The sequence below is a fragment of the Felis catus genome, chromosome B1, assembly GCF_018350175.1.
Source record: "Felis catus isolate Fca126 chromosome B1, F.catus_Fca126_mat1.0, whole genome shotgun sequence".
In the NCBI taxonomy this organism is placed as follows: domain Eukaryota; kingdom Metazoa; phylum Chordata; class Mammalia; order Carnivora; family Felidae; genus Felis; species Felis catus.
The window spans coordinates 174,257,032-174,283,708 of record NC_058371.1 but is presented as its reverse complement, the minus strand read 5'-3'; the positions used below and the strand labels follow the sequence as shown (position 1 = coordinate 174,283,708).

The window sequence follows — 26,677 nt, the reverse complement described above, 5'->3', positions numbered from 1 at the left end:
TCATGAGATCGGGGTTTTATCAATATTGTTGTTCATCACTGTACCCTCCATGCCTAGAACAGTGTTTGGCACCTAATAGACTCTCAAAAAATACTATGGTATTTGTGAATGATTAATAACCATAACGATCATCCAGGAAGCAGTGAATCTGTTTCAGTAGCAGGCACTTTATACACATTATCTCATTTAAGTTTTTGCAGCCTGAAATGTCCTTACGAGGTTTTGGACAGAAATGGGGTGATGTCAGCAATAGTAACTTAAATCCCGACACTCCTCCACCCCCCAAAACTGGTATTTTCCACAAGGTGCCTCCCATTTGCTCACAAACTGGTCCTAATCTCAAACCATCTTCCAGCAAGCTTCTCTGGCATTTTTGTTCCTCATGCCCCATCTCCATCTGATGGCCATCCACTGAGCCATGGGACAGTGCCTCCGACAACCACAGCAGCCGTTCACCATGAAAACACTCACCGTTGCTTCTCTCAGAGCCGACAGTCCTCAAGGGGTGATAGTAGTTCTGTGGTCCATGCAGGAGGAGGAGAACGCCCTTTCTCTCTAATGGTGTCTCGCTGTAACCAGCACTCCGAGTGCGAATTTTTGTAGATGTCTGGCTCCCATCTCCGTCCACTGTGACCAAGATCAAACCAAGGGACTGAGAGGGTGACAAATGGCCTGACTCCCTCTCCATCTGCCTCCTCCAACTCATCTTCCTCTGCTTATGAAGCACCCCTGAAAATTTCTTTTTTTCTGCTTTAAAAGAAAATCAAGCCCCGTGTGCATGAGTCACTAATTTACCAGCTCCGCAATCAACAATATTCTGGATCCCACTTGGAGTTCTATTCAGATATTTTAATACCCTACAATAACACTGTCACGTAGGCATTATTCTCATTTTACAGATGAAGAAATTGGCGTTTGTCCAGTTACAGTAACTTGCTTAGAAATCACAAAACTAGGGGGCACCTGGGTGGCTCAGTCGGTTAAGTGTCCAACTTTGGCTCAGGTCATGACCTCATGGTTTGTGAGTTTGAGCCCTGTGTGAGGCTCATTGCTGTCAGTGGGGAGCCCACTTCAGATCCTCTGTCTCCCACTTTCTCCCTGCCCTTCCCCCATGCTCTCTCTCTCTCTCTCTAAAATAAAAAAAAAAAAATACATAAAAAAAATCACAAAACTAGGAAGTGATAAAAGATAAAAATGGAAATCCATCTCAGAATTTGTCTTTATTCTCAGGTCTACGCTCTGAAGAACTAAACCATGTTTGGTTAAAATAAACATTCTGAGAAACTTAACAGAAGAAGACCATGGGGGCAGGGAAAGGGAAAAAATAGTTTCAAACAGAAAGGGAGGCAAACCCATAAGAGACTCTTGAATACAGAGAACAAACCAAGGGTTGATGGGTAGGGGAGCAGGGGAGAGGGGGAAATGAGTGATGAGCGTTGAGGAGGGCACTTGGGATGAGCACTGGGTGTTGTCCTTAAGCGATGAATCACCGGGATCTTCCCCCAAAACCAAGAGCATACTGTATACACTGTATGTTAGCTAACTTGACAATGAATTATATTTAAAAACTAAGCAAATAAACATTCTGAGCAGCATCACTGTTTTCATGAAACATACCAATAGGGAAAGAAGGAAGCAAACTTACTGGCTGCCAGAGTGAGGGGCTAAGGAAGCAGGAGATCGAGGCTCATAATGACTATGGCGGAGCTGTAATCATCTCAATTGGGAGGAGGTAGATTCTGATTTCAGCTTCCACCCCATCCCTTCCTCAGTCTGCGGGGCAGTTAGCAAGGCCAGGGAACAGACAAGGCAGTGGTTCAGAAGGGGCCCACCAACTGGACCCTCCTCCTCCAGCCCCCTCCCTAGTTAAAACATTTGGTCTCATTGCCAAACCAACTAAAAGCGATTTCGCTTCATTATGTTGAGGATCTGAGAATAAAGCCTGAATGATTTCCTAAATTGTTGTTAACTCAATTCTATAAATTGTGTGATGGCTCCTCTGAAAGTGTAAAACTGATTAGTAATTAGGGAATGCAAGGGGCTAACGTAAAATTTGTGAAGCTATTAACCTAATCAGGATAAACAGTTAGACTTCACATCCCAGAGAGCCAATTCCTCTCCATCCCTATGAAGTGGAGAGGACTTCGAGGTGTTACATCTATTTACACAATGGACATCTTTACTTTGGAGTCTGAGCACAGTACTTTCAGCAGTTACAAATGTTTTTAATTAATTTCAAAGCAAACTTCAATCATCTCCTCCATCTTTCGGCCAGTAAAAGGTGGTCTCTGGGGCTATAATTCTTTTTGTCTTATAACTTTAAATTTCTCAAATTATGGGTAGCTTCACAATTTCCTTAGAAATTAAATTAGATGAAGGGAAAAAAAAGAGAAAGTCTATAAAATAATAATGAAGCTTAACTCCAGCCCAGTTCTTCATAAGTCTCCCAAAATACCTTGCAAATGCTATATTTCAGGCAAATTTAGAAAGCTACTTGTACCAGTGTCAAGGGAAAATGCAAATTTGCATGCCTGAGGCAGAGACTGTGCCAGAATGCACGGGGGCTACGGAGAAATGTTAAGCGTTAACAGATGCTAGATTGAGCACATTAGCATAGAGATTCTTCCCCCTGCGTGGAGAGGAGAGGGAGGAATGGGGCCTGGGAGTTTTCCTAGTTACCATTCAGTGAGTACGTCTTCCTCTGCCATCCTCTTCCCCTGGCAACCCCTTCTCTGCCCTCTGACTCACCTCCATTCACTTCTCTCCCTCCCGTGGCTGGCTGCTTGCCCCTCTCAATCCACAAAGTATTACAAGGGCAGCAAGCACGGGGAGATGGTAAAGGTCTTCAAGTGCCCTGCCTCAAACACCTGAGCAGGGCTCAGGACTGCCGACCCAGTTCGGGTAAGGCTGAGCCTTAAAACTGGAAGATGTAGATGGAAATAAGAATCGCTATCTGGGCAATATTTATGTGATTTGTTCTTCTAAATTTGTTTTAGCCCTCTCGTTTAAAGTATAGCCTTTCATTTTTGTTTCCAAAGATGGTCAATGAGAAGTCAGTCTCAGGCTTTCTGATTCGCTTACAATGACGTTCATTAAAAAATCGAACATTTTTGGAGACAGGATCTGTGATAAAATGTGTCATGTCAAATGTTGTTGCTCAAAGTTTAGGATTATCAAAGAAGATCCATGTCTCCATTAGCAACCCACCAATAGGCTCAAAACGTGGCACTGAGAACAACGAGAGGGCCAGGCACTGGGTGTTGTTTATGTTATCTTATTTAGTCCGTACCGCAAAGATAGCCTCTTTTATTGGGGCAGAAGTTGGAGCCTAAAAAAGACTAAGCAATTTGCTTAAACGAGATAATCAGGTCCAGGACTAAACTCATTAGAGCTAAGCCATATTATCAACAATCATCTGAAATTTCCTCTTCCCAACATCTTCAAATGGTTTTCCTATTGTCTTGTATACGTCTAACACCCCAGAGTGACCAGGTACTCAATTCTGTGTGGACCTCTCTCTCCTTTCTCCTCTTTTATCTAAGGTTGCTATTGTCTAGTCCATTTAGATGACCTGCTGTGAGAGAGACGGAGGTAGCCATCAAGCACCCTGCCCCAGACAAGTGCCTCATGAGACTAATCTCTAAGGCAGAGATCCAGAGCAGGATCCAGGGTTCCAACTGGAAGGCAAGTCCTTTATTGTAAACCAATCGCCAAGCAAAACAAAAAACAAAAAACATTGTAACTAGATTAACCACATGTAATCAAGTGACCAATGGGAAGAATGATCAGCCAAACAGTTGGAGACATATCTTGATTAGTCCAGTGGCCATTCAACAGGAACAAGAAATAGATGAGCTATGAGACTAGAGGACAAAATAACATTTGACTAATGACCTCTGCACCAGAGGCATGGAACCGACTTTGAGGAATTACAGTGGTGAAGGTAGATGACCCCGGCTCCATGTGCACAAGGAACCCTGGACCAGCTTCCTATGTAGGAGCAACTGTAGAGGATGCTGTAGCCCCAATTTACAGAGATCCCATTGTATTTATACCCACTCCACCAGGTGTAAACAAGGAAAACAGGGGTCATGCATGCTATGGACTGAATGTGTGTGTCCCCCTCAAATTCATATATTGAAGCCCTACACCCCAATGGGTTGGTATTTGGATGTAGGGCCTTTGGAGGGCAATTAAGTTTAGATGAGGTCATGGGGCTGGATCCCCCACAATGGGATTAGTATTCTTATAAGAAAAGGAAGAGACCAGTACTCCACCATGTAAGAACACAGCAAAATGCTATCTCCAAACCAGTAAGAAAGCTCTCACCAGACCGAATCTACCAGCACCTTGATCTTGGATTTCCCAGCCTCAAGAACTAGGAGAAAGAAATTTCTGTTGTTTAAGCCACCAAGTCTGAGGTATTTTGTTATAGCAGCTGAGTGGCCTGAGACAATGCCCGAAGTCTTTGGTAAAGACCAGCTCCAAGCACTGAACATTGTGGATATTTACAGACCTACTGACCCAGAAATCCTGGTATGATAGGTTAACATCAACAAACGCCTTAAGCATAGGGAAGAAGATGAACAGAGTTGGAGGGAGGCCCGTTTGGGAGAAACTCTGAGAGAATTTCGTTCCTGGTATCCCTGGATGGTAATAAGACAAATTAATTATAATACCGGAGGAGCAGAAATTCTTGCAACTGATAACACTTCCTAGCCTGGTGCCCTTGGCCCCCAGCAGACAGGGTGGCACCAGACTGCAGTGTCACCAATGAATCTGCAAACACAACAGCGGACAGACTCTCCAGTGTTATTTCTCCCTGATGATAGGAACCAAAAATGTCACCTCAGATTGAGAATCACTAAGGTTCACGGAGTTACCAAAGGAGCAAAGACTTCGCTGAGGGAAGGAAAACTATTTTTGCAATTGCCTTTTGCAACTGGGGAGACAGCATCGTTTAAATTGGCTATGAATAATGATTCGTGTTGTGCTCCAGACTACAGAAGCTCACACACACCTACCCAAGACTATCTTAGAGTTTCCAGGCTAGCATTCTAGGGTCCCATCTGCAAATTTATCTTCATTTATGGCAGACAAAACATTACAGAGACAGCAGGGTGCAATTCAGAGGTGCCTTGTTGGTAAGTGTACTCTATTTCTTTTCCTCTAACTTCTGACAAGGCATTCACAGGCAGAAAGTCTGTCCTTTACTGACCATGATGTCAATTTTTTTTTTTTTTTTTTTTTTTTTTTTTTACCTTCCTGGAAGTCAAGAGATTGAGCCAGTCCTTTTCCCACTGGATGAATTCCCTGAGACCCTCAACTGGGCTTTCCCAAAGCCCCCATTGCCCCCAAGGCACTTACAACAGAAGGGCAACCTTGGAGCTGACAATGCCACCCGCATCTGGGGGTGCTCTAGTTGGCCACACTGTATACACAGAATGTCTCACAAAATATAAGGTTGAACAAGTGCCATATTTACATACTTTATTTAAACCCCCTCAAGATAAAGCATTTTTACACTGGTTAATAGTAAGTCACTTGATTTGTTAGCTTAGACCTTGTAGAACGAAAGGTCTGAAGTACCAAGAGAGCCCTGGGAACACAGGCCTCTTTCCCGGAAATGGTCAAGGCCCACTTTTCAGATGAAGCTCTGAAACTTAATCACTGCATTTCTTTGAGCAAGTTACCTCACTGCCCTTGAGAGGCCTGAGAAAATTGAAACTTAAAAGCTTAAGTTACGGGAAACTGGAACCTAACCAAGCTTAACCAGCTTGTTCCGCTTCTGTACAATTGCTTGGCGCGCCCATGTATTCCTGATCAATCATTATTGCCTGGCACATCCGTATATTCTTGATCAACCATTGTTACTTGGCACATCCGTGTACTCCTGATCAATCATTGTTGCTTGGCACATCCGTGTATTCCTGATCAATCATTGTGATACCCGTACCCCCGGTTGTGGTCTGATCTAAAGGCAGGAACCAATCGAATACTGTTAAGTGTCCAACTTTAAACACCAACCAATCGCAGCTCTGTAACTGTGGAAAATTCCTGATTTCCTCATGACTTGTTTGTACCTGTCTATAAAAGGGGTGTAAAAACCTCTCTCAGGGCCTCTTGGCGTCACCGGCAACAGGGGCACAGAGGTCCAGGTTCGAACCTGCAATAAATGACTCTTGCTGCTTAGCTTTGACTCTGGACTCTGGTGGTTCATTTTTGGGGGTCTCTTAGACTCTGGGTGTTTCACCGTCTTCTGTAAAAATGGGAATAATAAGCTAAATAGTTTAAAAGCTAATCGTTTTTTAGGATTGTTCTGAAGAGCGTATGAAAGGCTACCCCTGGCCACGGTGTCCAGCACATGGTGGAAATTCCACCAAAGCCATTGAGGAAGACAGGGGAGGGGCCGCCCAAGATCCCACGACAATTACCCAGGTGGACAAAGAGAGGAGGCCCCGGGAGCAAGATGTCTAGCCTCCCGGTGAGACGCGGGCCTTCAGTGATGCTGGGTCACAGGCGGGGAGGGTGCAAATAAATGAGGATAAGGAGGCAGAGCCAGATCAAAGAAACCCAGCCCTTGGATCGTCTCCTCTTCTCCCTCCCCTGAGAAGAAGAAGGATGGCCCCTGAAACTACTGCAAGTGACACAGGCAGCGGTCTCTTTCTTTAAAAGTTAACAAAAGGGGAAAGATCCCTTTCTGCATTTTGCTTATTAGCCAAAATAAAAATAACCCAACTATGCCACAGCTAAATTTGGATTTCGTTCTCTATCCTGCCTCTCTCTCTTGTTTACCCAGTCCCCATCCATCCTTCAGCTCCACCTTCAAAACTCCATGATTAACTGAACTTTGCCATTGCTTGGAAGGACAAAAAGAGCCTGTGCGAGCCCCTGCAGAAACAGAAGGGCAAGACGACCCTGGATGGAGACAGGGCTGCGCAGGGCTCTGGGACCAGCTCTGACTTGGTCCTTCTTGGCCAGGACACTGGCATGCTGCCTTATTTGAGTTCCTTCACTTAGGATTCTTTTCTTCTTTTTTAATTTTTTTTAATGTTTATTTATTTTTGAGAGACAGAGAGCATGAGCAGGGGAGGGGCAGAGAGAGAGAGACACACACAGAATCTGAAGCAGGCTCCAGGCTCCAGGCTGTCAGCACAGAGCCCGACACGCCCGGAGCTCACTAACCGTGAGATGATGACCTGAGCTGAAGTCAGGAGGACGCTTAACCAACTGGGCCACCCAGGCGCCCCTCTTAGGATTCTTTATATGTGATCCTTCTATTATCGCTCATAATGCGCAGATCAATGACGCGTGCATAGGTAACAGGCAGGCAGGAGGAGGAGCGCCTACCACTGATAAGGTGCTTTTGTGCAAATCCCGGGAAGCACTCACCGAGGCTGATGCAGCCCCACGCCAGGGCCCATGGATTAGTTTGCAGAGCGAAAGTTGGAGTTTCAGCTCCCACCTGCTCTCACCATCCCAGGCACCTTTGTGCAAACCAAAAAGTGCATCACCCTACCTGTCAGTCCTCCTGCTCAGTAAATATTTCTAGATGCGATGTGCCTCCTCGCTGATGTCTTTTAACTGTTTATGTGACAAGTAGTCTATGACTTATAGTAAGCAAGAGTGGGGATAACAACTTTATAATTACATTTCTAAGCTCAGGAAGGTCCGGCGGCAATAGAGTGCAGAAAACATAACGGTAACAGTTAATTTTTCCCGAAGATTTACTCATGCTGGTTAAAAGCTTTCTGTTTGCTATCACGCGAATATTCACCATTCAAATGAGGTACATTTCAGTTTACAAGTGAAAAAACTTTAATAGAAAAAGTTTATTAACTTGAGACTGTCGGAGCAAGGACATGAACTCATGTTGATTTATTTCCCAAATTTGTAGGCCAGAAGAATATGACGTATTTCAGGCTTTACTCGCTCACAGGTATGGCATTAAACACCACGGAATCGTTTGGTAGATTAGCATTCTCTTTCAACCTTCTCTCGATCCTTGAGATTGTGCCTCATTCTAGTGCTGGCATGCCTTTAACACGCACCCTTGCTGTCTCCCTCTTCCAACCAATAGAAAATAGGTCTCAGGCTCAGAGCCTTCCACACACAATAGTATCCAGAAGAACAGTATACAGTTTTAATTATATTATCTTATGTCTATGGCAAGGGTTATGTGTTCTCCGTTTCCCAGCTATCGTACAAAATTTCCGTTCTAAATAAAATCAAGAACGTTGTAAAAGCAAAATCCTAAGCAAGTAACAATGTGGTATATTCACCATGAGAAAAATCATTACAGGGGTAGTTATAGGTGCGCAAATATAGCAAAACTCAGGGAGGTGTTGAACCAACAGCTAAGGATTCAGAAATGTGCTGATCTATAACCTCCATATACAACTGGAGGGAGAATGCCAGGTAATTAAATATATCACTCTAGGCCTGAGGGTAGTGAATTAGACTAATAAGCATTTCATTCCACTATTTCTTCTTTGTCTGCCTAACCTTCTTAAGGGCTTCATTTTCTTTTCAATAGTCTGGTCTCTGTTTTTAAGTCCCATGAGTGTACTTTGTTAAAATTCAGATATTGGGGGTGCCTGGGTGGCTCAGTCAGTTAAGTGTCTGACTCTTGATTTCATCCCAAGGTTATGAGATGGGGCCCTGCATTGGTCTCTGCACTGAGCATGGAGCCTGATTGGGATTCTCTCTCTTCCTCTCCCTTTGCCTCTCTCCAACTTGCATGTGCTCTCCTTCTCAAAAATTAAAATTAAAATTAAAAAAAAATGTTTTAAAGAATTCAGGCATTGTTTTGGAATTTTTACTTAATTCACATTGGACTAGAATATTGTCAAGTACCCTGGTGCTTATGATGCATTTGGTTTTTTGTTTGTTTGTTTGTTTGTTTCGGGTTTTTTTCCTAATATACCCTTTGTAGTACAACTTAATAGTAAGTCCATTAGGAAAAAAAAAATTATTTGCAGATAACATTTTAGTAATTCCTTATGTGAAACTATCAGGGCTTTTTATTTGTTTCTGCTTCCATTGTTAGTAAAATGAGTTGGAGATAACTTTCTAGGCAAAATGTTTGTCCATGACTAATGATGAAATTATTTTATAAATCGAATGAATGTCATTACTGATACTAATGAGGGAGAGCATCTACATGAATTGATTGAAATGTTAAAGTGTTATCAAAATATTATGATCATAGCTATTCGTACTTAGCGCATGAGTTACCTAGAAGAGTAAGGAAGGTTAGACAAAATTGATCCCAATTATCACTAACCTATCCACATGAACTGATCACATTATTCTACTGCTGGATTATAACAGTGAATGAAACACTATTGAGCAAGATCACTGGTTAGCCTCTCTGGTCGATTGGATCCTCCAGCTGTACCCCACAGTTGTATGGGGCTAGAGACTATGTTCTGAGTTGGGGTGGGATGGTCACTGTCTGGGATACCAGGTCTGGTAGGGCTTCAAGCTATATTCTGTGACTGGGCTTGGTTACTGACTCAGCTCCCTGCCTGGGCATATCTACAGTCTCTGTTCACCAACTGGGCATGACTATATGCTGGGCTCTGCTGGTGGGTAGGGTAGTTGACTGGCCTCTGAGACTGCTCAGGGTCACTGGTCAAGCATCCTGGTTATCTGGGGCCAGAAGCTATGCTGAATAGTTGGGTGGGACTGTTGACTTGGCTCTCTTCCCAGGTGGGACATAGGATATGATCCTCAGCTGCTGGGCATCTGTGGCCATGCCTTCCAGTGGGGCAGAACTAAAGGCCATGCTGAACAGTTGTGTTGGACTATAAGTTTGCTTCCCTATTTGGGTAGGCCATAGGATGTGCTCCACAGCCAGCATGGCTCATTGGGTGGGGATCCAAATCGGGCAGAACTGAGTCTCTGGCCAGACAAGGCCACCAGCTCAGCTCTATAGAATGGCTGCTGTCTGAGATCTCTGCTTGGGCACTGCTATAAATAGGAACATAGTCCACCAAGATCTCCGCACTGGTTGCTCTAAGCCCTGCTCCCCTTTTCCATCTCTATCTGGTCTGCAACATTGGAGCTCTGAAGTTTCCCCCAATGATCCCATAAAGTGAGAGCTTAATAAGCTTAACAAGCCTCCCAGGAAGCATCACCCAGTGCTGGGGATGCTGGATGACCACCCTGGGTTCTCTTTTACCAACTGGAGAAACTGTGGGCCCATGAAGGGCTTCTTACTTTGGCTTCTTACTGCTCTGTGGCAAGGGCAATGCAGTCAAAGTGGCTGTTACCCTTCTAATACAGTCCTTTTTAGTCCCTGTGGTCCAGGGGATGCCTCAGTTCCACTCTCACATTCTGGGATTAACACAATAGTGTCTTGGCTCTGGATCATTGCTAGTTGATCTTCTTGTGATGGGGACTGAGTCATGAACAGCCTATGTCACCCTCTTGATAATGTCAACCCACTCAAATTTGATTTTTTTTAAAATATTAATACATTAAAGAAACTTAATGAACTCCATGAAGGATAAACTTAATGAGATCCACACCTAGACAAATCATAATCAAACTTTCAAAAGAAAAGAATCTTACAAGCAGCAAGAGAGAAGTGACTCATCCTATACAAGGAATTCTCACTAAGATTAACAGCTAATTTGTCATCAGAAACTATGGAGACAAAAGTTGGTAGGATGACTTATTTAAAATGCTGAAAGAAACAAATTCTCCATCGATAATTCTGTATCCAGCAAAATTAATTTTTTTCATGAAGAAGAAATTAAGGCCTTCCTAGATAAACAAAAACTGAGATAATTTTTCTCTAGCAGGTCAGCCCTGTAAAAATATTAAAGTCTCTCAAGTGGAGTTGAAAAGATACTAGGATAAAGAAAAAATAAAATAAAGAAAAAATAAAGAGCATTGGTAAAGGGAAATTACAGGTAAATATGAGACAGGTTAAATGTATGTTTTTGTCAGCTCTTCTTTATTTCCCCTCCATAAGATTTATTATTTGTTGGTTGGTTGGTTGGTTGGTTGGTTGGTTTACTGAGAGTGAGAGTACTTGAGCAGGGAAGAGAGGCAGAGGGAGAGAGAGAGAGAATCTCAAGCAGGCTCCAAAATGCTCTACACTCAGCATGGAGCTCAACACAGGGCTTGATCTCACAACCACAAGATCATGACTTGAGCTAAAGTTCAGAGTTGGCCATTTAACCGACTGAGCCACCCAGGTGCTCCTCCCTCCATATAATTTAAAAGACAATGGCATAGAGCAATAATTATATATTTGTGTTGCTAGGCATTTGATGTATAAAGATGTAATATGTACACCAGTAATAGCACAAAGGAGGGGGAAAGGTTGGAGCTATATAGGAGCAAAGTTTTTATACACTGTTAAATTAAGTTGCTGAAAATCTGAACGATGGTTCAGAATTGAAACTGACAGTTTCAATTATAATCATCAGGGAAGGGCTAAGAAAATGATTTTTAAAATATAGTAAAAGAAATGACAAAAGAATTAAAATGACACAATAGAAAATATCTATTTAATACAAAAGAACTCAGTAATAGTGCAACAGAGGTTGGGGAAAGGCATGACATAGAAAACGAATGGATTAGAATTAGACAGATATGGGTTACATGTCACCTCTGCATCAGCTAGAAATTTCCTTGGAAAAATTTCCTTATTCTATGTTCCTCAGTTCCCCATGTCCTATATATAGCATGGAAACAATAAAGTCTACATTACTGCCTTGCTGTGAGAAATAAGGCAAGAGAAATACATAAAATACTGAATTTGACATTTGGTAGATTCTCAGTAATTATTAACAATAATCATTGTAATAGATACCATATAAATTCTGAGAGGTCTTAACTTTCGAAAAGTAAAATGTGTGCTCAAATATATTTAAAAAGCAATGGATGCAATATATAGAATATACACAGAAGTACTCTTTACATTTTAAGTACCGAAATACTAACTTAATCTTGGAAGATTTTATTTTAATAAAGCAGCATAAAAGACCATGCAAAGAAGGATTACCTATATTTCTAAGGTGTCAGTTTATTAGAAGTGGACTTTTGTTAGATAAGAATATATTGAGGCTAAATGTGTAAAGGTGTGTACCACGTGCATTCAATATTTTTAGAAAACAAGCACGATATGCTTCAAACGATTTTGAGTTGAGTGAAAAACAATACTGAAAAAAATCACTCTGCTATTTAAAGCATATGAAACCAAACAACCATTTTTTGGGACTTGATCTTGCTGGTTTACATGCTAAAAAAAAGTACTTCTCATGGTTCTTTCACGTGAGATAAAGTTAGCGAAAAATCTGGCAAAGCAAGGATACGCATAAGTTGAGATATTTGAACAGTTTTGCTGGCATATGTCAGAATCTTAAAAAAAAAATGTTGGGGAGGCTAGAGTTGTCTTGGAATTAAAGGCAACCATGAAATAGGAAAAGAGTACTGGGTTGGGCATCAAGGAACAAACAGGGACCACATCCTGGACCCTGTACACTCTCGAGCCAGAAGATCTTGACAAGTTAACTCTTCTGTTTCTTAATTTCTTTCTTTGTAAAGAGTGAGGGTTTTTTTGGTGGGCTGTGTGATCCTTCTCCATTCTAATATTGTATGGTTCTGTGTAATATTTCCTCTTCTGGAAGAAAAATGCCAAGGCTCTACACAGGCTTTTTCTCTTTGAGCATTTATAACAAGGTAGACATGAATTCCAGAGTTTGGGTCAATTTTTCCTTAATGGGTGACTAGCAATTCTATGGTGCTTCTCTCTCCAGCTTGTTTTTTTCTTCTTTGCTGTTACGATTCTTTCTGTTATTTAAAAAAATGCAACTCGAATTCACGCTATGATCCTCTTATTATACCTAAAGTCAGAGGGGTATTCCAAACATATGGCAACTAGCATAGCACAGGCATGAAACAATCAACAGCTACGGATGCTGGCCATACAGACATGTATTAGCCCTGCATAAAACTAGGAGAGGAACTTGATCAATTTATTTTTTTGCTCTTCTCAAATTTTTATTTAAATTCTAGTTAGTAAACATACAGTGCAATATTGGCTTCAGGAGTAGAATTCAGTGATTTATCACTTAAAAACTCTACCCAGTGCTCATCATAAAAAGTGCCCTCCTTAGTACCCATCACCCATCTAACCTATCTCCCACCCACCTCTCTCCATCAACCCTTAAAACTTGATCAATTTAGATAAGGTTTACAAATATTTGTGTTCTTCAATCTGTGTGTATATATACACATGTATTAATGTGGGATCATATTCACTTCAAAATGCATTTAGTTTATAAATTGAATTATCCTTAGTTATGTCTAAGATGCTTAAAGAGATAAATAAAGGAATAATATTCACTAACACTGAACAAAAAGGTATTCACTAGAAAAGGAGATAGATGAAATAAAAAGAAGTAAATATGGGAAAATTAGAAAATTTGGGAATTGAAAAATCATCATTGAAAAAAATTTAAATACGTGTTAGATAAGATAAACTCTAAACGGGAAACAAAAAGTGAACTGGTGAATTGGCGTTCATAAGAATTTCACCTATAATGCATCAAAAAGAGATGACAGGTGCAAAAGGTGCAAAAAGGTGCACCTATAATGCATGCAAAAAATATGACAGGAGTTAGGAGTGAAGGAGGAATGGCAAGAAACTCTAACCTAAACCTAATGGCAGATCCAGAAGAGAATGTAGAGAGTAGAAAAAAACCACAATGTTTAACAAGACAAAAGACATTTTCACAGCTAAAGGGAGGCATGAGTCCCCAAATCAAAAGTACAGTAGGATTACAGAGCAAGAATAATAATTAAAAAAAAAGACAAATAAAAATATACCTAGTCTTAGAGTTTTTCTTACCAAAGCTACAGAACATCAAGGGAACAGGGGTGGAGGAAGGGAAGACAGAAATTTTAAAAAGTGCCAGAGGGGAAAGCAAGATTAATTACAAAAATTTGACAGGCAGATTGACAACAGACTTTTCATGAACAACTATAGATCCTGGAAGGCAAAGAAGAAATATCTTCAACATGATGAAGAGAAAATTACTTTCAATATTGAATTTTATATCTAACCTCATAGTATTCAACAGCAAGAGCAAAATAAGGACATATTCAGACATGCAAAGAGAATTTAGCTGCCAAGTACCTTTATAAAAGGAAATAATGAAGGAGACGATCTATTAAAAAAAATAAATCTGACCCAGAACAGGGATCAAAATTGAACCAGGGAAGACTGAGTTCATAAAATAGGCCAGTGAATTTAATTTTTGAGTTCCCACTTTTTGTATTAAAAAGAAAAACAATAGAAAACAATATCGCATGTTAGCAAGTGTTAAACGAACAGTTAAAGTGTCCTCATAGATATACAAAAATGCAAAATTATTTTTAGTATGCGTTTTTGAAATGGAAGATATTCACCAAAAGAATAGAAATGCAATCTATGATTTACAAACCATAAAAGGGAAAGACAAATATATAAAAGTATTTATTATGCAACAGAAAACAATAAAGGAAATGAAAAAGAAGAGAAGGGATGATCAACAGAAAATTTGAAGATGGTAGAAATATCCCAATAGAAACATTTTTCTCCTAAAGTCAGTATCAGTCCTTAAAAGCAGATATTCCATGTAAAACACTAACCAGAAGCCTATCCTCCTTTGTTTTAAGGGCTAAAAAAAATATGAATGGTACAGTTCAATTAAAAATTCTCAGTGGCGCCTGGGTGGCTCAGTCGGTTAAGCATCCGACTTCAGCTCAGGTCATCATCTCGCTGTTTGTGGGTTTGAGCCCCGCGTTGGGCTCTGTGCTGACAGCTCAGAGCCTGGAGCCTGTTTCGGATTCTGTGTCTCCTTCTCCCTCTGCTCCTCCCCTGTTCATGCTCTGTCACTCTCTCTCTCTCAAAAATAAATAAACATTAAAAAAAGTTTAAAAAAAATTCTCACCCAGTTTCAATTTTCTAAAATGAAACTATGACAAAGTAAAAAAAGCTTATTTGTATAAGTAACAAATTATAATGATAGGTGATGAAATGCTTAAAACATTGCTTCCTGATGATCAGTTAATATGATTGTTAGCACACAGTTGCTTTATATCCAATGGCATGATCTCCCTCATTGCCAGGAACTCTGAGTCACATTTCCTCTTTGTGGACATTGGTGCACTTATCAAAATGTCCCCAAATAATTCTGAAATTCTATTCATTGCATTTGGAATATAACACAAGAGTTTTCTCATACGTCAATTTGTTGAAAATGTTAGTATTGGACTGGATGTAAACATAATTTCTTCATACGTAGACAGCAGCCAGAAGGCATAGTATTGCAAAATAGGAATGGTTTAAGAAGGCATTGTTAAGGAAATTGTTCTAGAAAAACATTGATAGGAAAGATGTTCTGTGGAGTATAATTAAAACAAATTATAATCATTAAACATACCAATTAAAAGACAGAGACTATCAGAATGGATAAATAAAACAAAATCTAGTTATATAATGCAGAAAAGACACCCCTAAAACAACCACACAGATGGTTGGAAGTAACAGGATAGAGAAGACTTACATATTAAATAGGATTCTGCTATGAGTGACAGAAAAGCCAAAACGATAGTGACCAACCAAGTTCGAAGTTTGTCTCTCCCATAAATGGAGTCTGGAAGCCAGTTTTTAGGGCTGGCAAGATAGCTTCACTCCATGGAATTTCAGCAACCCAAACTCCTTGGTCTTCACAACTCTACCATCGTTAGGCCAGAGCCCTTGATTTTTGGTTCAATATGGTAGGAACTACATTCTAGGTGGCAGGACTGAATTAGGGATGAAAAAATAAAAGGAACGTGCCAGCCATCTTGAAGAATGCTCTTTGTTTATTTCACCTTCAAACTGAAAATTACCGCCATCATCACAGTGCAGAAGAGGCAACTGAGGCACAGAAAGATGAAGTGAGTTGCCCAAGTCATCACATGACCAGTAAGTGGTGCAGGCAGAACTGGACCCTAGAGGGTCTGTTCTTATACACCACACCATATTGATAAATAGCTTAACTTCTCTAGACCTGTATTTCTCCATCTGTAATATAAAAAAGATGGTCTGGATCTTTGTGGGCCAAATAAGGTCTACAAGTGGGTTTTGTTTGATGTAATTGCTTTTTTATTGTTGGTGGTGTTTTTTTTGTTTTTGTCTTTTGTTTTTTGGGTCTTTTTGCAATTAGAATGTCTTTAGGTAGATTACACATCACCCAGTCATCCAAGACCCTACCACCTCCCCCTTGTTTTTCTCTTATATTAGCTTTTCACTTTATTTCCCTTCTGGCACCAGAAGACGTTTAGGCTGGGAACCCCTAGATAAGATGCTTCTGCTTTCAGCTCTGCAGGGCTACTGTCAAGGAAGGAAAACAGTCTTCTGAGGGATGTTCACCAAAATTATCCAGGGTTCATTTGATTCAGGAGTACGTCATTGAAATAACTCAAATAACCAGAAACTTCATTAAAATGGAAGAAGATAAGCAAGGTGTAAGCAGTTTGAATATCCTTTGCTAAATTTATGTATACTAAATATGTATGGCAAACTCCAAACTCCAGAGATTAATGCAACACACTAATCCTAGTTTTCGAGTCCTACTCATCACAATATAGGAGATCCAGGACAGAACTATTTAGTAAATAGTCCATCTAGTTGGGGGTTCTTTTTTCAAATTTTTATTGAAAGTCAATAAATTTTTAAAAGCAGTTTTAGGTTCACAGCAACATTGAGAGGAAGGTAGAGATTTCCAAGACACCCTCTGCCCCCACACAAGTAAAGCTTCCCCATTACCCACATTCCCCACCAGAGCGGTACACTTGTGACAACTGACGAACTCACATTGACATCATTATCACCCGAAGTCCATACTTTACATTACGGTTCACTCTTGGCTCCACTTAGTTCTATATCCATCTCCTGTTTCATCGCCTCAATTTCCTGTCCCTGACCTAACCCATCTGAATCTGCTCCCCAGTCTAGGTTACGCTGGCCCAGTTGGTTACCTGTTTCAATATCAATAGGCTAACTGAGGGGAATTCTCAATATCTCTCGCTGCGATAGTTGCGGTTGAGTGGGGCTTTAAAATCTAAACCCACTGCTTCATCTACCAGATCATGGTTCATGTTTCATTGTTTTCATACTGGCTGCTTTTCTCTTTTCCAGTGGCTATGGCATTCTGCTTCAGGAGCTGTTTGAGTGTCGCTTTGGTATGTCTGTGTGGTGGCTTAGCTATCAAGCGTGACAAAAGGAAAAAGGAGCAAAGGAGTGAGAGCATCTTTATAGTGACAAATGTTAAGTCTACCCTGGCGAAGGGGGAAGTGAAAATGAAAGAAGGCCGCTGGAGAAGAACATATTGGGAACACATGCTCTGGGAAGTACATGTTACTTCCCAAAAAACCATTCAAATATTTGTGTTCTGTGTCTTGGAAATTCGGTTATGGGTGAGAGCATTGGAAACTAAGCTCCCACAAGAAAAAATTATTTTAATTGATGCTACATTTGCTTTCAATAGGAATGTTGCAGTTGTTTAATCCATGAATCAATAAAATGCTAAGAAGGATGAAACTCACATTGGAAAGAAATTAATTCGCAGACTTCAGATAGTTTAAAAATTAAACCATGATAAGGAAGGAGGTTGTCACTTCTCATTAAGCCTTTTCACAATTAAAAAAAAAAAGCCTCTGTTTTTGGAGACAAGAATGTGCTGCTAGAATTCATTGCTTCATCAAGAGATGGGGACATGAAAGAAAGCAGGCAAAAAAGATAAAAGAAATGAATGTTTTGTCTTGTTTAATCTTCCCCAAGTAGAGTCATATAATGATGGATGGTTCAATTTATTTAGCATGCTGCAAAACAGCAGAAGGCAGGTGACCTCGATGGATATTTGCATATTTAGAAACTTTGGTCCATTACTTAAATAACTCATCATCAAACATTTATTTCTTGTAAGAAAATGTGATTTGTGTATATGATATGAAAGAGAGAATACAAACATGGAAGGAAGTATAACATGTTCTAAGACTTTCCATGATAAAAACTTCTATATATAAGGTACATGTGTAATCAAAGCACATGTATCTGGATAATAATACGTCTAGGATGTGAATAAGTGTGTCCCATACATCCCCAATCTGTTCTTAAGGCACCGTCTTGGGGTACCTGATCCTTCCCCATTCAAACTAGATTGATATTTCCCTCGCCACAGGGTAGATTCTACCAGCTGAACAAAGATCACAAGGGAGTCATTTCTGTGATTTTTGAATAATCTACAGTCTCTTGAAATTTACGGCAGAGGCACTAGTTTGAAAGAAAAGATGTTTTGAGAATCAAAGTGAAGCCCTGAAGGATTCAAGACATAAAGTTTATGTCATAAAAAAATGCATTTGGGAGAATAGATAAAGGCCAGGGTAACCTTGTCCTCTGAATTCTATAAACTAGCGGGGGAGGAGTTGCCAGGGGAAAGAGGAAAGCTACTTCAATGTGTCCCTGTTAAGGATCTTGTGTCTTACCTCTCACCTGAGGTCCAGAAGCAAGTGAGCCTCTCAAAAATTTATGCAAATCACAGGTCTGTAATTCCAATTACACATAATATGCACTGGGAGTCTCAGATTCATTAAATCCTCATTTTTATGAGGATGCAGCTTTGGAGAATTGAAAGCAAAGGTTTGGAATCTGTACCTGGCCTTGCAGGTAAAGAAAAGACACCTTTGCTCCCCATCACTGGGGAACAGGCCAATGAAAATGGCCACAAAACACAGTCGGGCAGAGACACCTAAAGCAGTCTGATAGAGTCCTCCTGCTTTCCACTGTGGCACAGGAAGACACAGAAGTTTTCCTCGTGTAGTCAAGAGCGATAAGGGCATGGCCTTGACTGCTAAAGGCCCTGAACCCCTGGAGACGTGACGGGTGAGACAGCAAGGGTACTGGTACTGAAGTAATCCACAGAGACCACCAACCATAAGCTGCTCAGGGCATCACCTATGAGCTTGGGTTCTCTTTCCCAAGGTGTAATAGGTGTCTGCAAAGAAAGGTTCCATAATCATCTCATTCCTTTGGGTCACAAATGGGGTTAGAGGAGGAGTATGGAACAGAATAGAATGTGGCATGTAAGAGGATTTCTTTTTCCCATAATTCTAGGCATGCAAGCTTACAACATTCATTCAGGACACCTACGACCTCCAGAAAGTACAGGACAACAAAACAAGCAATTCAAGGTACCTGCTAGTTTGGTGGGGGGAAAAAATGCATTTATATGTGTAGTTGACTCTTTTTTTTAAATTTTTTTTAACATTTATTTATTTTTGAGACAGAGAGAGACAGAGCATGAATGGGGGAGGGTCGGAGAGAGGGAGACACAGAATCTGAAACAGGCTCCAGGCTCTGAGCTGTCAGCACAGAGCCCGACGCGGTGCTCGAACTCACGGACCATGAGATCATGACCTGAGCCAAAGTCGGCCGCTTAACCGACTGAGCCACCCAGGCGCCCCTGATTCTTATTATTCATGGTGATTATGTTCTATAAAGTCACCGTGAACACTGAATTAGCAAATACTGAACCATTACTTCTTGGGGAAATACGGGCTAAGTTCCTATATGCCTCTGGTCATAACACTTTCATCAGTCGATTAACACATAAACTTGCTTTATGTATGTTTCTGTTTAAAGACATTATTCAATATATGTTGTTACTTCAGTAATCACAGCCAATAGCACTATAACTCTGCCTGAGGGAAGCTCATCTAACACAAGTATTTTCTCCGAGAGGCACATCACAGGCTTCTCCGTAGCATAGGAACACTAGACAGTATTTCAGCACTGTGCTTGGGGGCCACTTTAAACAGCAAAATCACCAACAAAAAGAAAAGACAAAATGTGCAAAAAAAAACCCAAAACCAAAACCAAAAAACAACTAAACTAAATACACCATGAAAAGGACATTTGTTTTCAGTGCGAGAGCTGGAACACGAAGGCAGAATGTCACCTTGTTCAACCTCAGCTGGGAATGTCTGTGTCAGGCAACTCAAAGTTCTCATCACTCTGCACATATCTGGAAAGCCTGAAAGTGCTGGGAGCCCTGGCTTGGAGGTTACAAACAAATTTCAGGGAGATGACAAGTGTGCAAGCAGCGTTTCTGCAAATAATGAGGATTGACCGCATTTAAGATGCATGGGTATTAAGATGTTAGTGGGTGCAAACCCGGGAGGCAATCTTCAATTCATTGATGAGAGTGCACTGTTGAAAGCTCTTTTCATTCCTATTTGTATTCAGATTTAGGAAAGCTCCAAATGCTTGCAGGAATCCACACATCTTCTATCAGGGTATATTGCAGATGGTTCCCAGGAAACCAGCTCTGAACGGGTGATTTGCAGCCGGTTTACTGGGAAGTGTTCCTGGGATCAACCCCTGTAGGGAAATGAAGGCAGTGGATTTGGGTACAAGGGGACACTGAACTGAAATGAAGTCACAGTGAATCACGGCAGGGGTGGGGCTGAAGCTCGAATGACCTCAGAGTTGCCCCCACATTAAGGCTGAGGAGCTGGGCTTTCGTAACACCCCCAATGGCAAGTCACTAGACGCAGGCTCTCCCTCAGAAGGCACAGTGACTTTTCGTGTGATGATGATCTTCAACAGATGACAATTCCCAAAAAAAGACCAAGCTGCATGAAGTCACCATGATCATTCCCAGGAGCTGGAGGGATGGGTTCCCTGTCATGGAAAGAGAATATAGGCAGCGTGTACCTCCCTATCACCCCCTAAACTGTGCCAAGCACACGAGGGTGTTTCCAATGATGTATCTGGGGACAGCCTCAATGAGGTTTTAAAAAGGCATGGAACTAACTGTAGTGGCAGAATGACGGACCCCAAAGATGTCCACCCCCCATCCTCAGAACTTGGGACTGTGTTGCTTTACATGGCAAAAGAAACTGTGCACACAGGATTACAGTTAAGGACCTTGAGATGAAGTGGTTTTCTTGAATTATGCAGGTATATCCAATGCATCCATATGAATTCTTAAGAGCAGAGAAACTTCACAGGCTGCACATATGCAGGGATATAACAATATGAGAAGCACTCCATCTGTTCTTGCTGACATTGAGGATGGAAGAAGGGGGCCACGAGCCAAGGAACGTGGGCAGGCTTCTAGAAGGTGGAAAAGCCAAAGAAATGGATTTCCATCTAGAGCCTCTAGACAGGACTCAGCCCCGAATTTTAGCCTAGAAGACGCACGTTGGACTTTTGACCTATAGAGCTATGAGAGAATGTGTGTGCATTGTTTAAGCCACCAAGTATGCAGTGATTTGTTACAGCAGCAATAGAAAGCAATTCACTACCTATCAATATAGTGACAGTGGCTCCACATGCCGAGAGAAAAGGGAGGCATCTGAGTGTTCCAAGCGACTGACTGAATCTGCAAGGATTTCCCAGCCAGCGGCAAAAGCCATTACGACAGCTTCAACTACTGTTGATCACTTTCCAGGTGATGTCTTCTTTTTTTCTTCACTGTTTTATCTCAGTGTATGCCTCTGGAGCCATTTGTTTCCTTTATGTTTTCACTCCTTGAATTGATCACTACTGAACCTCACAACTGCACAATTGTACACAATTATAAATTAATCCTGGAGCCCCGAAATTCTGTGTGATTCACAACCAGGCAGCTTGGCCCAGCCTAACAGCTGTGCCTTCAGGAAGGCCAGAAAACCAAAACATCTTTTCTGTCACTCTTCATGCCCCTTCATCTCCCCTGAGAGGCAACATTTCCCCAAGTCCACTGGTAAAATACAAGCAAGCGTGCAATTCCATTACTTACCCAGGAACATGCCTACCTACTCCGGGTCTGACCTTGAACTTGGTGAAGGAGGGAAAGTGGTGAACAAGAAAGATTCAGTCCTCACCTCAGAGAACTTGGAGTTTGGTGAGGCGTATAGCAAGAGTTCATTTTAATGCAGTGTATTTGTGTTCATTGATAGATAAATACAGGCTCCTGTAGGAATATATGGAAGAAACAGTGTTAGACAGTCAGAAAACGCTTCTCTGGAGAATTGGCTCTGAAACTGAGACCTGAAGAATGTATAGAAATTAGCTAGACAAATGGATTTAAGAACGAAGCATGCTCCAGATCAACAGAACGTGGATACTGCAGAGGCAACAGTGAAAATCACTGCCATTTACTGTACGTTTGCAATATGTGAGGTCTTACGCTGAAGTGCTTTACATACATGATTTCATTTCATCATCAAAACAACCCAGTGAGGTATTATCAATCGCATTTTCCAGACAGAAAAACTAAGGAACATTGAGTTTATAGATCTTGCCCGAAACAACGTTGGTAGTAAGTAGTTGAAAATAGACTTGCATCCAAAAAGTCTGGCCCTAGAATTCCTACAATTCCCTTAGAATCCTGCACTGTCTCTTGCTCAGTCCCGAGCAAGAGATCCAGTGACTCATTCCAGGAACTGAAAGAAGTTCCATATGCTTGGAGCTAAGGTGACAGGGGCAGGCGTTTAGATTTAGGAGCAGCAGAAAATGAAGTAGAACTTAGTATTTACCACCAGATCATAATGTATATGCCCAATATGTAAGATTTCATCAGTTTTGGATAAGGGTTCGGAAGCTGTGGGATTCAGTGAAAAGGGCATAGTCTTTGGTGTCGAACAGACCAAGTCCCAATTCTCCCACTTCTACTTCTACGCGGAGCAATTTAGGTTCCTTAAACTCCCTGTACATTTCCCCCTATGCTCCCATCTGTGACTTGGAGCTTATAATAGATACATGAAGGAGTTGTGAGGACTGCATGTTGTAAAGTACATAAGTGTCTGGCATACAGTGAGGAGGTACTTAAATGTTCAGTATTTCCCCTTCCTCATCCCTACGGGATGGAGCAGAGCAGACTGTCTAAATACCTCTGTACGGTTCAGCCAACAAAGAGCAAGAAGTTGAACAAAAATGGATCCTGACCCACAAATTTTAAATTGCACTTGATTTGGGTCCAAACCTCCTATTTTGTTGAACCAAACTGCAAACACCAAGGACAGTGTGGTATGGAGGCAGGCCAGTGGAGCAGAAATCGGAAATGTCAGTGTTTGTGTTCTCTCCACCACAAGTGACTATGGCGCCCCCTTCTCTGAGCCTCAGCCTCCTCAGCTGAAACAAGAGCAGGTGGCTCTTGGTGGCCTCGGTGTACCATTCAGCCTGAGCTTCGAGCTCCCTCAGTGCTTCGAGCATCTGAGCAGGAACAGGACTAGAAAGTCAAATTGACCTCTGAAGTAGGCCAGGATTCCCAGGTTAAACAAACAAAAGATGTGTATGGATGGATGAATGGATAGATGATAGATAGAAAGATAGATAGATGATGATGATAGATAGATAGATAGATAGATAGATAGATAGAGAGATGATAGATAGATGATAGAGATAGAGATCTTAAATACCTTAACAAAAAAGGGGTATATAACAAATATCTTCTTGGGAGATGCAGAGAAGCAATGTAGGAAGGATATAAAATGCTGGGGTTCTGATGTAAGACAGACATACATTCTAATTTTCTCTCTGTTGTTTGCTGAATCTGTCACCCAAAGTAAATAATTACCTCTTTAACTTTGTCTCTTCATCTGTAAAATGGAAATGATAACCTTCTTTCATAGCCTTGTATTCAAATTAAAGGGTGTTTACAACTTCAGTTCACTTTTCATCCTCCATGAGAAAAATAAAAATCGACTCAGCCCATCGCTCCACGGAAAGTTAAATACCCCTTCGTTTTTGCTCCCACTACACGGGGTGTACACAATGCCTCATCAAAGCATTTATTTTTCGAGCCACCTCCTATGTGAGTGCTGTCCTCTGTATTGGGCTTCTTGAGGACAGAGACTGTCATATTCACATGTATGTCTAAAGAGGGGCACTCAGATTGGCACTCAGCACGTGGTAATTTTTCAATGAATGTTGGTTCTTCAAATAAATAAAATGAAAATTAAAACAATGAAATTGCACGTTTTGTCCACGCTAGATGGTGAAGATTTTTAAGAGATATATACACTTAATGCAGGCAAGTGCACATGAGCTGAATCAACCTTTCTTGAAATCAACTAAGTAATACATCTCAAGAGTCTTAAACCTCTGTACCCTTTGATCCAGTAATTCTACTCTGAGGGCTCCAACCAGTGGAGATACTAGGCTATTGGCCAGGTAGAAGGCAGTGGATGGGGAAAAGAGACTAAGTAAATACACCAAAGTATGAATAGCACCATTTCTGAGTGGTAGAGGGATTAAAAGTGATTTTAATTCTCCATTTGATACATTGCTGTATTTTCCAAGGCTTAATGGTCATGTAAAACTTTTATAGGAGGATTATAATGTACTTTTATAGTTCTAAGAGACATTTTTACAAATTTAAATATATAACCCTAAATGTATTAAAAAGATGTTCATCTTCCTCAAATACATAAGCTGCTTTTATTTACCCTGATACTCAACATAGCGCCTTGCATCTTGTAGATACCCTACAAGTTCATTACACATATATATGATTTTACATGAGTGTATCTACTTGGGGCCTTAATTAATCTATCTTCACTCTCTAAATTTAGAAGTGTCACTTGTATTTTTCTTCTGGTCATTTAATTGCCAGAGACATGCAAGTGTCAGCAGATCTATTGTTCTCCAAAACAGGTTAATGCTCCAGTTAAATGCTGTCCAGATAGTTTTTATTAAAAAGTAGCACAGTTCTCCCCATGAGGTTTCAGCATCACATGCCAGGAGGAACAGAAAAGCTAACTAGGTTGCAAGGATTTGTTGGAGGGTCTGGTCATTGCTGTGTTATTGCTGAGGTAGACACAAATGAAGTGCTTAAGTAAAAGGTCATTATTGTGGCCCTTCTCTCTTAATGGAGTATTTTGAGACCAAAACATCTGGCTATAGTTCTTTTCTTTGTTTAAAAAAAAAAAAGGCCAGCGTTGGGGTGCCTGGGTGGCTCATTCGGTTGAGGGGCCAACTCTTGTTTTCAGCTCAGGTCATGATCTCACAGTTTGTGAGTTCAAGCCCCACGTTGAGCTCCACGCTGACAATGCAAAGCCTGTTTAGGATTCTCTCCCTCTCTCTCTGTCCCTCCCCCACTCGTACTCTCTTTCTCCCTCTCTCTCAAAATAAATAAACTTAAAAAAAAAAAAGACCAGTGTTTACTTGGCCAAAATTTTTACTGGGTAAAGATGCCAGTCTCTCAATAGAATTGGCCATCATTGCATATTTTTATACAGTCATGTTGTAAAACTTTTCCTGTGTCATCTCAAGACCTCCTCCTGGAGTTTATTACATCAAATACCCAAATTCTTATATTTCCATAAGACTTTGACTATATTCTTATCCCCCTCAGACCCCAATACGAGAAAAATCATTCCTGCTCCATTATTCTTTTGGGCTGATTCTGCTTCTCTCATTTCCTAAAGTATCAATGTCTTAGAACAGGTAGCTCACGCTTGGCTGGAAAAATTCCGCACACTTCCTCCAGTCCCCCAGCTTACTCCAACTTCTGATTTCTACTCTTGCTTTCTACTCTGCTGAAATTATGCTCTTGAAAATCTCCCATGAATTCTTGCTACCAAAGCCGCGGCTCCTTTCCATTCTTCAACTTCCTCACCTTCTCTGTTTTCTGTTGTTTGTTCTATCTTATTAAAAATCACTTCTTTCCACTTCGATGCTTGGCAGGGTAGGATGTCAATGACCAAGGAACTGGGATTTTGCCCATGCCCCCAGTTCTTTATCAGTATCAAGCAATAGTTTGAAAGTGCACTTAACTTTGTAAAATGTTCACACAAGTTAAACGTAAGTATGTTTTTACTGAAATATGGAAAATGAAACACGTGCGGGAAAGTCTGTCTCTATACCCTGTCCTCCACACCAACTCATCCCATTCCTCCTCATGTAAATAACCTGGTGAGTCTCTTCCAGTGCTTTTTCTGTGCATCCAAATCGATATATGGGTATGTAAACAGAAATAGACATTGTATAAACATAAACGATACACACATAGTTTTTGCCAACAAATGAGCTCATGTGTGTATTTTTTCTGAAACCCGTCTGTTGCTTTAAAACTAAAAGGAAGAGATACTAAGGGTGGGAAGGAGAGTAGCATGAAGAGTAGGGAGACACAAAGGTGGACAGATGGCTTGCCTTTAGGCTTAAAATATCTCATGAATACATAGGCATATTTCATGTCCATGACACATAAAGCTTCTTAAATTTAGCAACGCAAGATTAAGAGCAGAATCTTGGATTTTGATTTCGTTTTTAATAGTCGTCTTGTTGCTAATGTTGAGAATGAAACCACAGAGAGCTTAATTTGAGGGCCATCCATAAAATTCAATTTCAGTTTTTATTAGGAACTTGGGAAAGAAGGAATTATTTCTACATGACTTAATTTTAATAGTTGGTTTTGGTTTTCAGAAGGTATGAGGTTAAAGTAGTTAGAGTCAAGGAATAGAAAGAGAGCAGCTTAATTTGAGTGTTTTTTTTTTTTTTTTTTTTTCACATTCTGGCTACACTGAGCAAGGTGATTGGATTACACGGTCTACTCAGACGCTGTAAATATCTTTACATGAGGTAAGCCTTTCCCTAGCACAGTGGTAACATGCCTTAAACAAAGTATTAAAAGCTTTGAAC

The 26,677-nt window shown here is 40.8% G+C and overlaps 1 long non-coding RNA gene across 3 annotated transcripts in view; it reads right to left on the bottom strand.

Annotated features, from left to right (window-relative positions):
- Nucleotides 1-204: 204 nt before the first annotated feature.
- LOC102900848 overlaps nt 205-26,677 on the bottom strand; it is a 54,315-nt gene continuing 27,842 nt past the window's right edge. The window contains exons 4-5 of one of the 3 annotated variants that reach the window (XR_002741908.2): nt 21,919-22,007; nt 205-627 (exon numbers count right to left, since the gene is read on the bottom strand). This is a non-coding gene — a long non-coding RNA (uncharacterized LOC102900848). Of the gene's footprint in view, nt 628-19,506; nt 22,008-26,677 lie in introns of those variants that run through there. The other 2 variants (XR_006597150.1, XR_006597149.1) reach the window with 2 other exon arrangements.